Below are 14,712 nucleotides of genomic sequence, written 5' to 3'. Positions count from 1 at the left end.
TCTACACCACTGTCTAGTGGATTGTCTAGAAATTGATTTTATTATTCTACCAAATAGTATACTAAAAGATTGATACTTGGCATCCGTGTATCAATACAGTATTGCCGTGGAAAATATTGCGATACTTTACTTAATTGTAGTGCACTATCATTTATTGACGTTAACCTAATGCTGCGTTCCAGACAGACAACTTGGTTATACTAATTATAACACAATACAATATTGTATTATATTATAGTGAAAGTTAAAAAGTGAAAGTGACGTGACATTCAGCCAAGTACGGGGACCCATACTCAGAATTTGTGCTCTGCATTTAACTCGTCCGAAGTTCACACACACAGAGCAGTGAACACACACACACTGTGAACACACACCCGGAGCAGTGGGCAGCCAGGGAGCAGTTGGGGGTTCGGTGCCTTGCTCAAGGGCACCTAAGTCGTGGTATTGAGGGTGGAGAGAGAACTGTACATGCACTCCCCCCCACCCACAATTCCTGCTGGCCTGGGACTCGAACCCACAACCTTTAGATTGGAAGTCCGACTCTCTAACCATTAGGCCACGTCTTCCCATGTTTTATAGTCCATCATTTTATAGTCTTTAATATTATACTTTACATAATAATATATAACATACTTTATATATAATGTTAGGTATAAAAAAATGTTAGCCTAAATGCACTGTAAGTCGCTTTGAAAGCTGTAGTGTGGAGTCAGACACGCTAGGATCCAATTGCAGTAGAGCTGAAACAACTAATCGATTTAATTGATTAAAATCGATTATTAAAATAGTTGTCAACTAATTTAGTCATTGATTAGTTGCTAAATAACTTTTATTTGCCATAAGTGGCTCATTTCGTGCATATTTTAAATCTGCGGTGACCAAAGTGTGGCAGTAATGAGCCACCGGGGGTTTTACTCAGCCAGTACAGCAGGAGAAGTAGCGAATTGCCAATAGCTGGTTTTTGTCACGTGCCTCCCGAACAGTTCTCTGCAGCATTCAGCGAGATGGAGACAGACGGCAGTGGACTGGAGTAAGCTAGAGAAAGAAAAAGAAAAAAGCGGAAGATAAAACTAATTGAACGAAGTCATCCAAAGTTTGGGAGTACTTTACTTTGAGCCTTCAAAAAAAAAAAAAGAGTATCCTGTAAACTTTGCACTACTGAATTGACTTTTATATGTTCAGATTATCCAGTACAATGTTGTTTGCAAAGGTTTAGTTGTAAAAGCTGATAACATTGCTTTTTAACAGTTAACATTTAAAGGTTTAAAAACATGTTCTGTGATCAGTTTGTCGTTTACCAGTTCATAATTCAGTCTTGCAGCCTAATTATGACTGAATGAGATAGGTAAATGTTTAAATGTATTTAGAATGCACTTTTTTCTAAGTATTCACTGATCTTTTTCACACCGCAAGTTTTTTGAGTGAATTTTTTTTTTTCATATTTTTCAATACTTTTTTCCTGATGGATTTTACTTTAAAGTGTGAGTTCCATTCAGGTTTCATGCCATTGGCACTTTATTTGAATGATTGTTTACAATTTCACAACATAAGATGTGAAGCTGTTTCCCAGGTATAAGTTGTGTGTTTACAGGAAAAAAATAAAATAAAATGCAATGTACTGCAATTTTATTCTGTTTTATTCTTAGTGAAAATATGTTCTGAAAGATTCCTTAATAAGCTTTGTTCGGGATGTTAAACTACTTTAGGAGCCCTAAGGACGGCCATGGTGAAAACATTATTTGAAATCTCCTTTTGAAATTTGCTAGAGTACGTATGGGTCAGTGTTTTGATTGCAGAAGAGTTCGACAAAGGATTACTAGCACATAATAAAACACAACTCCAGGTATTTTTTGATGAGGATATGACAATGCAAAATGGTTAAAATCTCTAAAAAGTCTGTTGAATGATAAAGACCCTTTATTAATAAGTTACTTGGGGAAAAAAATGGGCAAAACTAAAATATAAGTACATAAACCGATTACTCGTAAAAAGAATCGACAGATCAAAATAATCGTTAGTTGCAGCCCTACATTGCAGTATTCATTTATAGAGTGGTCAGACAGGCAGATATCAGAAACAGCATAAAGAGTGTCCAGGGATATCCAGAAATCAGTAATAATACCAGAAAAAGGTGGGGCAGGTGGCAGAGAATCAGTTGGTATACATAATCCAAAGTCAAACACGGAAGGAACAAAAACTAGGAAAATGCTCAGAAATGCCAGACAGAACTAAACAAGACTTCGCAATGTGAGTGTGGATGAGTGCAACCTTTATAGTGTCACTGATAGGAAACCGGTGTGGTTCAATAATGAGTTCCTAGGCAGGTGTGATGTATCTCTTCAAGAAGACACAAGAGACGGAATGTCTGTCTTTAGACCACAGCTTTTTACTCTGTCTATTTTTTTAGTCTGCACAGAGCGCGCCCCCGAACATTACCCAACATTCCAAGCACACAGCTACGGAATCCCTATAGTCTCAAAATGTTAACTTGGAATACATCACATTACCTCCCTTTTAAAACAACTAACATTCAGATTCACCTGATCCCTTGCATGGCACAAAACATTATCGGCATTAACAACAACATAACAGTTACTTTCTTCTTTCCAAAAACAACATCAGAACATCAGAAAAACATCATCCCGTAGTGCTCCGAGCCACCCCTGTAACCCCTCCACAGTCCTCTTGAGAAGGCTCAGGGACTGCTTGTTTTTCCCCCTCGGGAGCTCGGGTTTGAATCGGAGTGTCAGTCCCTGAACAGTCAGTCTCTTTAACCAGCTCATCCTCCACAACCCGGGGTCTCAACTAGTCGCCATGTCTCCTTAAAGTGACATCTGAGTCTCGTCCCTGAACTTTGTAAGACACTGGCCCGGTTTGTTTTACTATCACACCTGGAATCCATTGGTTCCCTCCTCCTGTGGTGTTACGGAAATACACTGCGTCCTTTGCAGAAAAAGACCTCTCCACAGCATGTTGGTTATGATAGAACTTTTGCAGGTATTGCTTCCTGCGAACAGCAACAGTGACATCTGGATGAACAAAGTCCAGGCGAGTGCGCACATGCCTATTAAGAAAAAGATCTGCTGGCGATTGGCCTGTAGTGCAGTTTGGAGTGGTGCGATACTGCATTAAGAAAAGAGAGATCTTATCTTCTAAGTCCATTATCAAGTGTGCAAGTTTCTTCATTCCGCTTTTAAATGTCTGCACATACCTTTCTGCTAGGCCGTTGGTAGCAGGATGACCTGGTGCACTCCATTTGAATTCCATTTAGCTGCATGAAGTTTTTGAACTCCTCAGACGTAAATTGTGTTCCATTGTCAGTGACAATTTGCTCTGGAAGTCCGTATGCTGCAAACAACCTCCTCAGTCTTGCGATGGTAGCTTGTGAGGTGATATTAGACATTTTATACACTTCCAGCCACTTCGAGTATGCGTCCACAAGTATCATAAATGTGTGTCCTAGAAAAGGACCAGCAAAGTCTATGTGTATTCTTTTCCAGCTTTGACCAGGAAATTCACAAGGTTGTAACGGAACCTGTCGTGGAGCCTTTTGTTCCATCTGACAAGCTCTGCTAACCCGCTCCAGATCTGCATCCACTTTAGGCCACCAAACATATTTGCGGGCAAGAGTTTTCATCTTTACGATCCCTTGATGACCGACATGCAGTTCTTTCAGTACAGTTTCTCTCAGTTTATCAGGTATTATCACCCTTGTGCCCCAGAGCACGCATCCTCTCTCTGCAGACAATTAATATCTGCGTGAGTGGTAAGCTTTCAAACTTTCATCCACATCCAATGGCCATCCCTCCAAAACATACTTCAGGACTTTGGACAACACCTTGTCTCTGCGTGTTACACGTGCCACCTGGTCCGCATTCAAGGGAGCTTCTCCGAAGTGTTCCGCTATTAGAGCATGAATATTTTCTGACTAGGCGGCCGTGCCCACATCAGTCGTGTCAGGCAGGGGGACATGCGAAAGGCCGTCTGCATTACCGTGTTTCTCTGAGGGACAGTATTCAATGTGGTAGTCATAAGCTGAAAGGATGATTGCCCATCTTTGAATCCTGGCCGCTGCCATGGTGGGTAGACTTTTATGCTCTCCAAACAAAGTCAGCAAAAGTTTATGGTCAGTCACCATCTTGAATTTCCTTCCCCACAAATATTGGTGAAATTTTTTTACCCCAAAAATGAGCGCCAACCCCTCTTTCTCGATTTGTGAATACTTTTTCTCCGCAGGGGACAGAGTTCGTGAGGCATAAGCTACAGGACGTTCCTCTCCAGTGGGCATGGTGTGTTGCAAAACCGCTCCAATTCCATATGCTGAAGAATCGCAAGCTAAGGTGAGTGGTAGTGGTTACATTTCCCAAAAGCTCTTTGCTCTAACTGCTTCCATTCCCATGGTACATTATCTCCAACAGTCTGTAGAGGGGAGCTGCTACTGTACTTTGGTTGGGCAAAAATCGTCCATAATAATTGACCAAACCCAGAAATGCTCTCAGCTCCTTCACACAGGTGGGTGCTGGTGCATCTCGGATTGCCGCAACTTTGTCCGGATATGGATGAAGGCCCTGGCTGTCTAGCACAAATCCTAGATATTCAATTTGCTTTTTCCCAAACTCACATTTTGACCTTTTCACCCGCAAGCCATTCTCCTGGAGTCTTTGCAGCACTGCCTGTAGCCTCTGCAGATGTTCATGTTCTGTCCTTCCAGTGACTAGTAGGTCATCAAGGTAAACGACGACATCAAGATCTTTCATGATGTTCTCCATAATTCTTTGAAAGATTGATGGTGCTGAACTGACACCAAATGGAAGTCTATTGTAGACAAATAATCCTCTGTGTGTGTTGATGGTTAGCAGCTGTTTGGACTCCTCATCAAGAAGAACCTGCTGGTATGCTGAAGCCAGATCAACCTTAGAAAACACAGTTCCTCCAGTCAGTGTAGCCATCAGCTCCTCAATCTGAGAAAGTGGGTAAGTCTCTGTAGTAGCTGCTTGATTCACAGTTAATTTATAGTCTCCACACAGTCTTAAGGTTTTGTCTTTTTTACCACCGGCACAATGGGTGCTGCCCATTCACTGTGTTTTACTGGCGTGATTATTTCAGCCTTCTCCAGTTGGTCCAGTTCAGCTTCCACTTGAGCTTTCATAGCAAAAGGCAGTGGGCGTGATTTACAAAAACGCGGGGGAATTTCAGGATTCACCAGTATCTTTGCCTTAAGTCCACGGAGTGTGCCTAATTCATCTTTGAACACCTCTGAACACGAATCCAGCACCTCTTCAAGGGACTTTGCTTGATGCAATTGACTGACATGCTTAATTTTTTTCCAGTTCAAGGTGAGCTTTTGTAGCCAATTTCTGCCACACAGAGCAGGTCCCTCCCCTTTTACTACTATTATGGGTAGCAATTCACATTGTTTTTCATAGCTCACATTAGCTTGAAATTGTCCCAACACAGGCATAATCTCTCCAGTGTACGTTTTAAGCTTGACTCCTGCGACTTCTAGTGGCTCTTTTGAAAACGCAGCTTTAAATAGTTTCTCTGATATGATACTCACGGCCGCGCCGGTATCAATTTCCATCATAATTTCTTTGCCATTTACTTTAAAGGCCTCAAAGAATGACTTTGTGTCATTTTCCTCAGGCGCGCAGATGGCACTGGGGACGGGGGGGACATGACCCCCCCATATTCATAGTAACCAGATCCGTCCCCCTCAGTGTCTCAATGAAAGGCTCTATTGGTAAACAGAGGATTAATCTGAGTTTCCGCTATGTACAGTAGTCTAAGTAGAAGCGACCCGACCCGCCGCTCCTTAAATGTGTAGTAAACTATTTTTGAAAACACACTTTTGACCGCAGTCTCTGCGTGTCTTGTCCTGATAGCGAGAAGAGAGAGCGCTCAATTTGAGTGCACAGGACGCATATTACATTACAATTCATATTTACATTTAGTCATTTAGAAGACGCTTTTATTCAAAATTAGCATATTAGCAGATCGACTACAGATTGAGAGAGATGGCAGATAAAAAAGAGGGTTTGCAATCAGGCAAGAGGCAGGACCCACGTAAATATCGGGGCAGCTTTCCAGCGGTGGAGAGAAACTCAAGGATGTGGAAAGGGCTCGATTCGGACGCTGAGGTTTCTTTGATTCTTCCAGATATGTGAGTAACGTTGATTTTGCGTTGTTTCACACAACTTTTTGTTTGAATATGCTTGTGTGTCATCTTCGCTTGTTTCCGCGATTGTCGTTGCCACGGTTGCACATGTACGTGTGGGGTCAGGTGAAGATTTCAAAATAGGGGCGAGGCACGGTGGCCGAGAGAGCTCAACGCTCTGCAACTTCACAAAACGCATTCAAATAGAAAAAGCACCAGCAAATTAAGAAAACATCTTCATCAGTTTGACAGCACACGTGCTGCAAATACTCACAACACAAACAAATACAGAAACGCTCTGCAAATACTCAACACAAACAAGATTACCCCAACAAAAAGAAAATTTAAACAAGGTTTTTTATTTTTGATTATTGATTACCATTTGTATAAACCTAGTTGTACAAATACCATGGTTAAACTATGTTTAGAGTAGTAAATCCATGGTTAATTTGTTAATTATTACAGTAACAATTTTTGTTTGCTTTTTTATGTAATGTATTTATTAATTAATTCATTTCAATAGTAAAAACCATAGGCTATGTTTAGTTTTTGTAAGGTAAGTTGTAAAAGTAAGTTAGCCAGCTTACATAACCTTTCACAGTTACAGTTATTGTGTATTTAGGCTTATAATATCCATTTAAAAAAAAAATAAAGCTAAGGAATCTATTACCAGGATTGTTAAAATAAAGATATTTTCAGAGCAAACATTGATAAATAATGTCCCAGCCATGTTTGTCATTTTACGGTTCCCTTAAATATAAAATGTCTTTATTTGTTTGTATTGTGAGTATTTGCAGCACGTGTTGTCAAACTGATGAAGATGTTTTCATAATTTGCAGGGATTTTTGTCATTTGCAGCACGTTTAGCTCTCTCAGCCACTGTAGCAGGTCCTGTTGGGGTATGGGTGTGTTTGTTTTGGTGCTAAAGAATTGGGTCAGGGCAGATGCAGGCTGAAGCACAATATTTATATAACCATTACTTTGTAACCACCGTCTCACTACACACTGTTCTGTTGTCAAACACACGACGATGGTGTTGCCACTGACGTTAATGTTCTCTGTGTGTGTGTGTGTGTGTGTGTGTGTGTGCTATGACTCCTGACCCCGGGGTCCTACTAGGAGCTGGTAGCTGCCTCAATTGTGCCTGTAGTGGTAACCATAGTGATCTTATACAGGTGCATATCAAAAAATTTGAATGTCATTGAAAAGTTCTTTATTTTTGTAATTTAATAAAAAAAAGCAAACTTTCTTATATTCTAGATTCATTGCACACAGACTGAAATATTTCAAGAGTTTTTTGTTTTAATTCTGATGGTGACTTCCAGCTAAGAAAAATTAAAAGTAGGAAACTTTGAAAGAAAATTTTTAATTGAAATCCAAAGTAGGTTTAATTATGCACTCAATACTCAAATACAACCTTCAGTGTGGCATGGGATGAAGGTAATCAGCCTGTGGCACTGCTGAGGTGTTACTGAAGCCCAGGTTGATTTGATAGTGGTCTTCAGCTCCTCTGTATTGTTTGTCAGATGTTACTTGTCTTCCTCTTCACAGTACCCCATAGATCCTCTCTGAGGTTCAGGTCAGGTGTGCTGGCTGGCCAATCAAGCACAGCAGTATCATGGTCAGCAAACCACTTGGAAGTGGTTGTGTCACTTTGGGCAGGTGCTAACGTCCTGCTGGAAGAGGAAATCAGCGTCTCCATAAAGCTTGTCAGCAGATGGAAGATGGAAGTGCTCCCAAAACCTCCTGGTAGATGGCTGCATTGACTTTGGACTTGATAAAACACAAAGGAGTGACACCAGCAGACGTCGCAGCACCCAAATCATCACTGACTTCAGAAACTTCAGACTCTAGAACTTGATTTCCAAATGAAATGCTGAATTTACTTTCATCTGAAAAGAGGACTGTGGACCACTGAGCAAAGTCCAGTTCTTTTTCTCCTTACCCCAGGTGAAATGTTTATTCTCGTTATTCTCTGGTTAATGAGTGGCTTGGTTCTAGGAATGTGACAGTTGTAGCACTTTTCCTGAAGACGTCTGAGTGTGGTGACTCTTGATATGCTGACTCCAGTTTCAGTCCACTCCTTGTGAAACTCTCCCAAGTTCTTGAATTGGCTTTTCCTGATAATTTTCCCAAGGCTGTTGTCATCCCGGTTGCTTGTGCACCTTTTCCTACCACACTTTTTCCTTTCAGTCAACTTTCTAGGAATATATTTTGATACAGCACTCTGTGAACAGCCACCCCTTTCAGCAATAACCTTCTGTGGCTTAACCTCCTAGTGGAGGGTGTTGATGATTGTCTTCTGGACAACAGTCAAGTCAGTAGTCTTTCCCATAATTGTGGTTGCATGTTCTGAACTAGCCCAGGAGGTACCCTGTATTTATACTCAAAATTAATCAAGTGAATCAAGCTCAAAATAGAATATTAAAATTTTTGAGATACTGATTTGTTTATTTTCTTAAGCTGTAAGTCGTAACTATCAGAATTAAAACATTAAAAATATTGAAATATTTCAGTTTGTGTACAATGAATCTAGAATATAAGAAAGTTTGCTTTTTTGAATTAAGTTGCAAAAAATAAAGACCTTTTCTATGATATAATTTTTTTTAGATGCAATTATACTGTCGTCTATGACTGTGCTGGTGATTTTTTTGTGCTGGTGACAGCTTGGTCCCCCCCAGTTAAAAAATCCTATCTGCGCCCCTGGTTTTCCTCACTTAGTAGCGAAAACATGGGCAACTCAGCTTCCTCTACCCCCACATACTTAGTGTTTTTCTCCACATAACGTTTACTTTTCCCAGCTTCCATTTTTCCTCTGCAAGTTCTTTTGATGTGGCCAGTTTTCCCACAATTATGGCATTTTGAATCCTTGAAATGACATACCTGAGGGCTGTGATCTTTGCCATGACATCTATAGCACTTTTTCCCTCTCTGATCTACATGTTGCGCTGCTCGCGTCCGCGCATCCACTTTATGCACAGCACCCGAGCGTGAGTCAAGCCCTCTCAGCTGCTGTGTGTCTTTCTCCGCCGTCTTCATACTCAATGCGATCTCAAACGCACGTGTGAACGTCAGATTAGATTCAGACAACAGTCACCGTTGGCAGGCTTCGTTGCAGATTCCACTTACGAAACGGTCACGCAATGCCTCGTCTAGTGTGGCTCCGAACTCACAACTCACAGCGCACTGTTTCAGCTCCGCTGCATATTCAGTCACCGTCCCATCAGCTCTTTGATTGCAATGATTAAAATGGAATCTTTCATCAATCAGCAACGGCTTTGGCTCAAAATGATTCTTTAAAGTGTCCACAATGTCTTTGTAAGACTTATCCTTTGGCTTATCCGGTTGTACCAAGTTCCTCAGTAAACCGTAGGTAGTTGCTCCCATCACACTCAACAGTGTCGCAACCTGTTTCCCTTCGCTTATGTCGTTCGCCTCGAAGAACTGTTAAAGCCGTTCAATATAAGCCGACCAAGACTCTGCTTTCGGAACAAACTCGCTAATATTTCCAATAAGCGCCATAATGTGAACAAGACTTTATCGTCGTCGCCAATTTTCTGTGATGTATCTCTTCAAGAAGACACAAGAGACGGAATGTCTGTCTTTAGGCCACAGCTTTTTAATCTGTCTTTTTTTTAGTCTGCACAGAGCGCGCCCCCGAACATTACCCAACATTCCCAGCACACAGCTACGGAATCTCTATATAGTCTCAAAATGTTAACTTGGAATACATCACAGCAGGGGTTTATGGGAAATGTAGTCCAGGGTGTACTGTGTCATGTGAAATAAATGGATGTGCAGTGACCGGATCATGACAAAAACATCTGCTAAATGCATACATTTATTTAAATGTATTTATTTCTATACAGTAGAGAGAGAGAGATGTTATTTCCGGGTCCAATACATAGCTAGTTTTCGTGCACTTCAGCAAGTCATTGACATATGTTTCCCCAGTCTTTGAAGCATTTCCTACATCTTTTTTTTCAGTCATTTACTTTAAATGTGTATTTCTATTTTTTCAGCCCTTTTTAATTATTTCATTTATAAATTTAATAAAAAAATAAATAAAGACGAGTCATAAGGTGTACAATAAAATCCTTATATTATAATCACATTGCACTTGAATCAAGTTAAAGGTGTAATCTGGCAATTGTCCTGCAGGTGACTGCTTAAATCCGTCTTCTTAGGATGCACTCAGGGTTTAACGATTACTCCAGAGCACCTGTAGATCTACAATGATTTTCAAGTGCTACTTAAGTTACGATGCTTTTGGGAAACAGACCGTGATATTAAGATCAGTCGTACAATCATTTTTACAAACTTCTTAGGCTTACAAAGCTTTTGAGAACCCTGACCCTGTTTAGTTAGCTACAGAAGAAGCACATCATGTTATTATAAACCACATTGTTCCATAGTTATTTCTACTCGAATATGCTGTTCAACTTCTACAACTTCTGCTATAAAGGAGATGTACTCTTGCATAACCTCATCACATAAATGATTAACCTCCAGATTCTACACCTCAAGACACTCATCCAGAAAATAGAGCAGCACTTTGAAATGTAAACCGGTTATTCATTTACATATTTTATTAAGTAGGAAATTTTAATCAACGCAATTTTAATATATATGCAGTGTATTTACTGTTCATCTAAAAATAATTGGTATATATATATATATATATATATATATATATATATATATTAGGGCCGGGACTTTAACGCGTTAATTGAGATTAATTAATTACACAAAAAATAACGCGTTAACTAAGATTAATTACACACAAAAAATTCCCGCATTTTTAATAACTTATTTTTGCACCGCGGAACGTTTCTCACTGGATGAGTTTCGGCGGACCGATTATACTGGAGCACCAACTAGCGTTCGTATATCACCGCAGCACATTTACGAGCCTCAAGTATCACCTCAACGCAAAACATATATAGCAGCTAGCGTGGACTTTACACTTTGTTGAACTATGTATTATTTTGTTGGTGCAACAGTTTATGTCGAACTCTTTATTGTTTTGGCCAAGGTTATTGAGAGTTGGAGTTAGTATGTTATGGCCTCTGAAGCAACAGAGAGACGTTTTCTAATAGTCAGTGTTTCCAATAATAAATATAAATATATATATATATATATATATATATATATATATATATTATATTATACAGGTTTTCATGAGCTGTATGCCAAAATCATCAGTATTAAAACGATAAAAGACCTGAAATATTTCAGTTGGTGTGCAATGAATCCAAAATATATGAAAGTTTAATTTTTATCATTACATTATGGAAAATATTGAACTTTTATCACAATATGCCAATTTTTTGAGAAGGACTTGTGTGTGTGTGTGTGTATGTGTGTGTATAGATATATATATATATATATATATATATATATATATATATATATATATATATATATATATATATATATATATATATAAATAAATAAATATGAATATGAATCTTTTTTTTAAAATTGTATTACATGTATCTAACTCTGTGATTTGATTTATTTCTTTTGTAGACTAAATGATTGTGGCTTAACAGACAAAAGCTGTCCAGCTCTGGCTTCAGTTCTTGGATCAGATACCAATCTGAAAGAGCTGAACATGAACAATAATAATCTGCAGGATTGTGGAGCTAAGATTCTCTGCACTGGATTGAAAAATATTAATTGCAAATTAGAGACACTGAGGTAAGTTTTGTGACAATCTGTAGTGTTTGGTTAGAAGATCCATCTGTTAACATCAACCTAGATCATTTGCCACATAATTGAGGACAGAACTGCTTCAACTCAGTGAAATTTGCAGCATGAACTCTACATTCCACATTCTCTACATTCTCTACAATTCTACATTATATCTCTCTGCTAACTTTTTTTTTTACCTAACATTTATATATAAATATATAAAGTATAATATTTAAGACTAAAATATAATACAATATTGTATTGTGTTATAGTTATTATCCCTTGTGCATTGTTCAAATTCAGTACAAGATGAATTTCACACAAAATGACTTATTATTAGGGCCGGGACTCGATTAAAAAAAAATTATCTAATTAATTAGAGGCTTTGTAATTAATTAATCGAAATTAATCGCATTTTAATCGCATATAAATATTTGATCTGAGAACAGTGAGAAGTAATTTTTTTTCACATGGATTTATAGTATACCATTGAATAATGACTGAATACATAAGCTTAAGCAACAAAATATTGTTTATTTTTGTTCAACAAAGTCTAGCCAGACCAGTGCAATTTTTGCCATGAAGTATAGCAATGGCATATTTAGAAACAATTTAGAAATAGTACATTTCAGAAATTCAGGAAGCTTATAGGTGCTGGAACCTTCTGTAAAGTGTTTTTTAAGTAAAACACAATACTGTCAATTACATTCAGAACATTAGAAACACTGACTATTAGAAAACATCTATCTGTTGCTTCAGAGGCCATAACATACTAAGTCCAACTCTCAATAACCTTGGCCAAAACATTAAAGAGTTCAACATAAACTGTTGCACCAACAAAATAATACATAGTTCAACATAAAGTGTAAAGTCCACGCTAGCTGCTATATGTTTTGCATTGAGGTGATACTTGAGGCTCGATGTGCTGCTGCGGTGATATGCGAAGCGAACGCTAGTTGGTGCTTCAGTATAATCGGTCCCGCCGAGACTTATTTATTTATTTTTTTTATCAAATTTTTATTTATTTTTTCCTTTAGGGAAAAACATACAGACATGCTTCACAGAAATAGAATATAAATGTATATATACATCCATTTACATACATGTCTATACATAAGCATATATAATGAAGCATAATTAACATAAAAAAAAAAAAAGAAAAATAAATAAAATCCCATGTGGAACCCACCCACCCCTTGGATCCCGATCCCCATATCTCACTCGCAGATTAAATCTAAAGCCCACGGAGAGTGGTCAGCAAAGAGTGCCAAGCCTCTATTGCTGACTCTTTGGCACCGTGGACTCTAGCTATTGACAACTCCAAGTAAACAATATCCAAATACATTAAAAGCCAAGCTCGAAAGCAGAGTGAGTGTGGAGGTTTCCAGCGTGTGGCAAGTAGTTTTTTAGCAGCTGTAAGTCCAGCCAACAATGCCCTTCTCTTGTCCAGTGTCAATCCCAACTTTGACAAATCATTCAAAATAAGTGTAGCAGGCGTACAAGGCAGTCTAATCTTAAACAACTTAGAGAGGTTAAAGGCAACCATCTTCCAAAATTCAGCCACTGGGGAACATTCCCAGAACATCTGAAAGTAACTGCCAATCACTTTAGCAGAACAGAAAGCACATGTAGGATCGTCAATAACCTTCATTAAATGAAGCTTTCTAGGGGTAAAATAAACCCTATGTACAAAATTATAATGAATTTGCTGGTGATCAGGGTTTCTGGATGATAAACCTATATTGATCCACACTTTATCCCAATCAAATGTGGGTGACAAATCTGGAACATCTCTCCTCCACACTGTGTCCAACGCCAGAGGTCTATAAGCATATCGCAGCAAGAGCCAGTAGAGTCTTGATACAAAACCCCTTGTGCTCCCGACAGAGTAAAACAGTTTTCGAATTGGATGTGATGTGAGTGGAGCTTGTAAGGGGGCACCGTTGCTTTTTAGAGTCGATCTCAACTGCAAATAAAAGAAAAAGGAGGTACGTGGTATACCATGCTTGATGCAAATATTTTGAAAAGTAAGTAACCCCGCCTCCCCATAAATATCCCCAAGTGTACAAATGTTTTTTTTTTCCCAATCAGGAAATCGAATATGACAACCGCCAATCAGCAATCTCTCATTGTTAAATATTGGAAAGTGTGGGTCCCAGATAGAAAAACAACCAGCCAATTTCTCCACCCTCCTCCATACCAAAAGTAAATATGAAATCATAGGACCAAATTTCAAACGGCATTGATGGGGTGAGATTTTTGCATACAAAATATTAGTAAAAGAATATGGAGCTATCATCCGTTCCTCTAAAGTTCGCCAAGAGACTTGAGCATCAGGGTGAAACCAGGATAGGAGAGGTCTAAGTGTGAAGGCCCACTCATAGAACTTAAAATTTGGGAGAGACAGGCCACCGGCCTGCCTTTCTCGCTGCATGGTGGTGAGCTTAATACGAGGTCGTTTGCCATGCCACAGAAATTTACTTATTGCTGAGTGCAATTTGCCCCAATATTTAGGGGGTGGGGGAAGGGGGAGCATTGAGCTGACAAAATTGATTCTGGGCAGAATATTCATTTTAATTATGGCTACCCTGCCACGGAGCGAATTTGGAAGGTTAGACCACCTGTCCAAATCCGCCACCACTTTGTTAAGTGTTTTAGAAAAATTGTTTTTAATAATTGTCTGTATGGAGGAATAGATGTCTATCCCCAGATAAGTGAAGTTATTAGTAACTGGAATAGATGCAGGGATGGGAGCATTGCACATTGCCTGATTTAAAGGTAGTAAAGCTGATTTCTGCCAGTTAATTTTGAAGCCAGAAAGCTTGCCATAAAGATCGAAGGTAGACAAAATATGTGGGATA

General features: G+C 39.0%; 1 protein-coding gene across 1 annotated transcript in view; it reads left to right on the top strand.

Annotated features, from left to right (window-relative positions):
- LOC127987559 (uncharacterized) overlaps window positions 1–14,712 on the top strand; it is a 1,718,354-nt gene that overhangs the window by 416,940 nt on the left and 1,286,702 nt on the right. The gene's annotated exons all lie outside the window — the stretch shown is intronic.

This window comes from Carassius gibelio, chromosome B22 (genome assembly GCF_023724105.1).
Source record: "Carassius gibelio isolate Cgi1373 ecotype wild population from Czech Republic chromosome B22, carGib1.2-hapl.c, whole genome shotgun sequence".
NCBI lineage: Eukaryota > Metazoa > Chordata > Actinopteri > Cypriniformes > Cyprinidae > Carassius > Carassius gibelio.
Note: the sequence above shows the minus strand (reverse complement) of the source record. Positions and strands in the feature narration are given on the sequence as shown.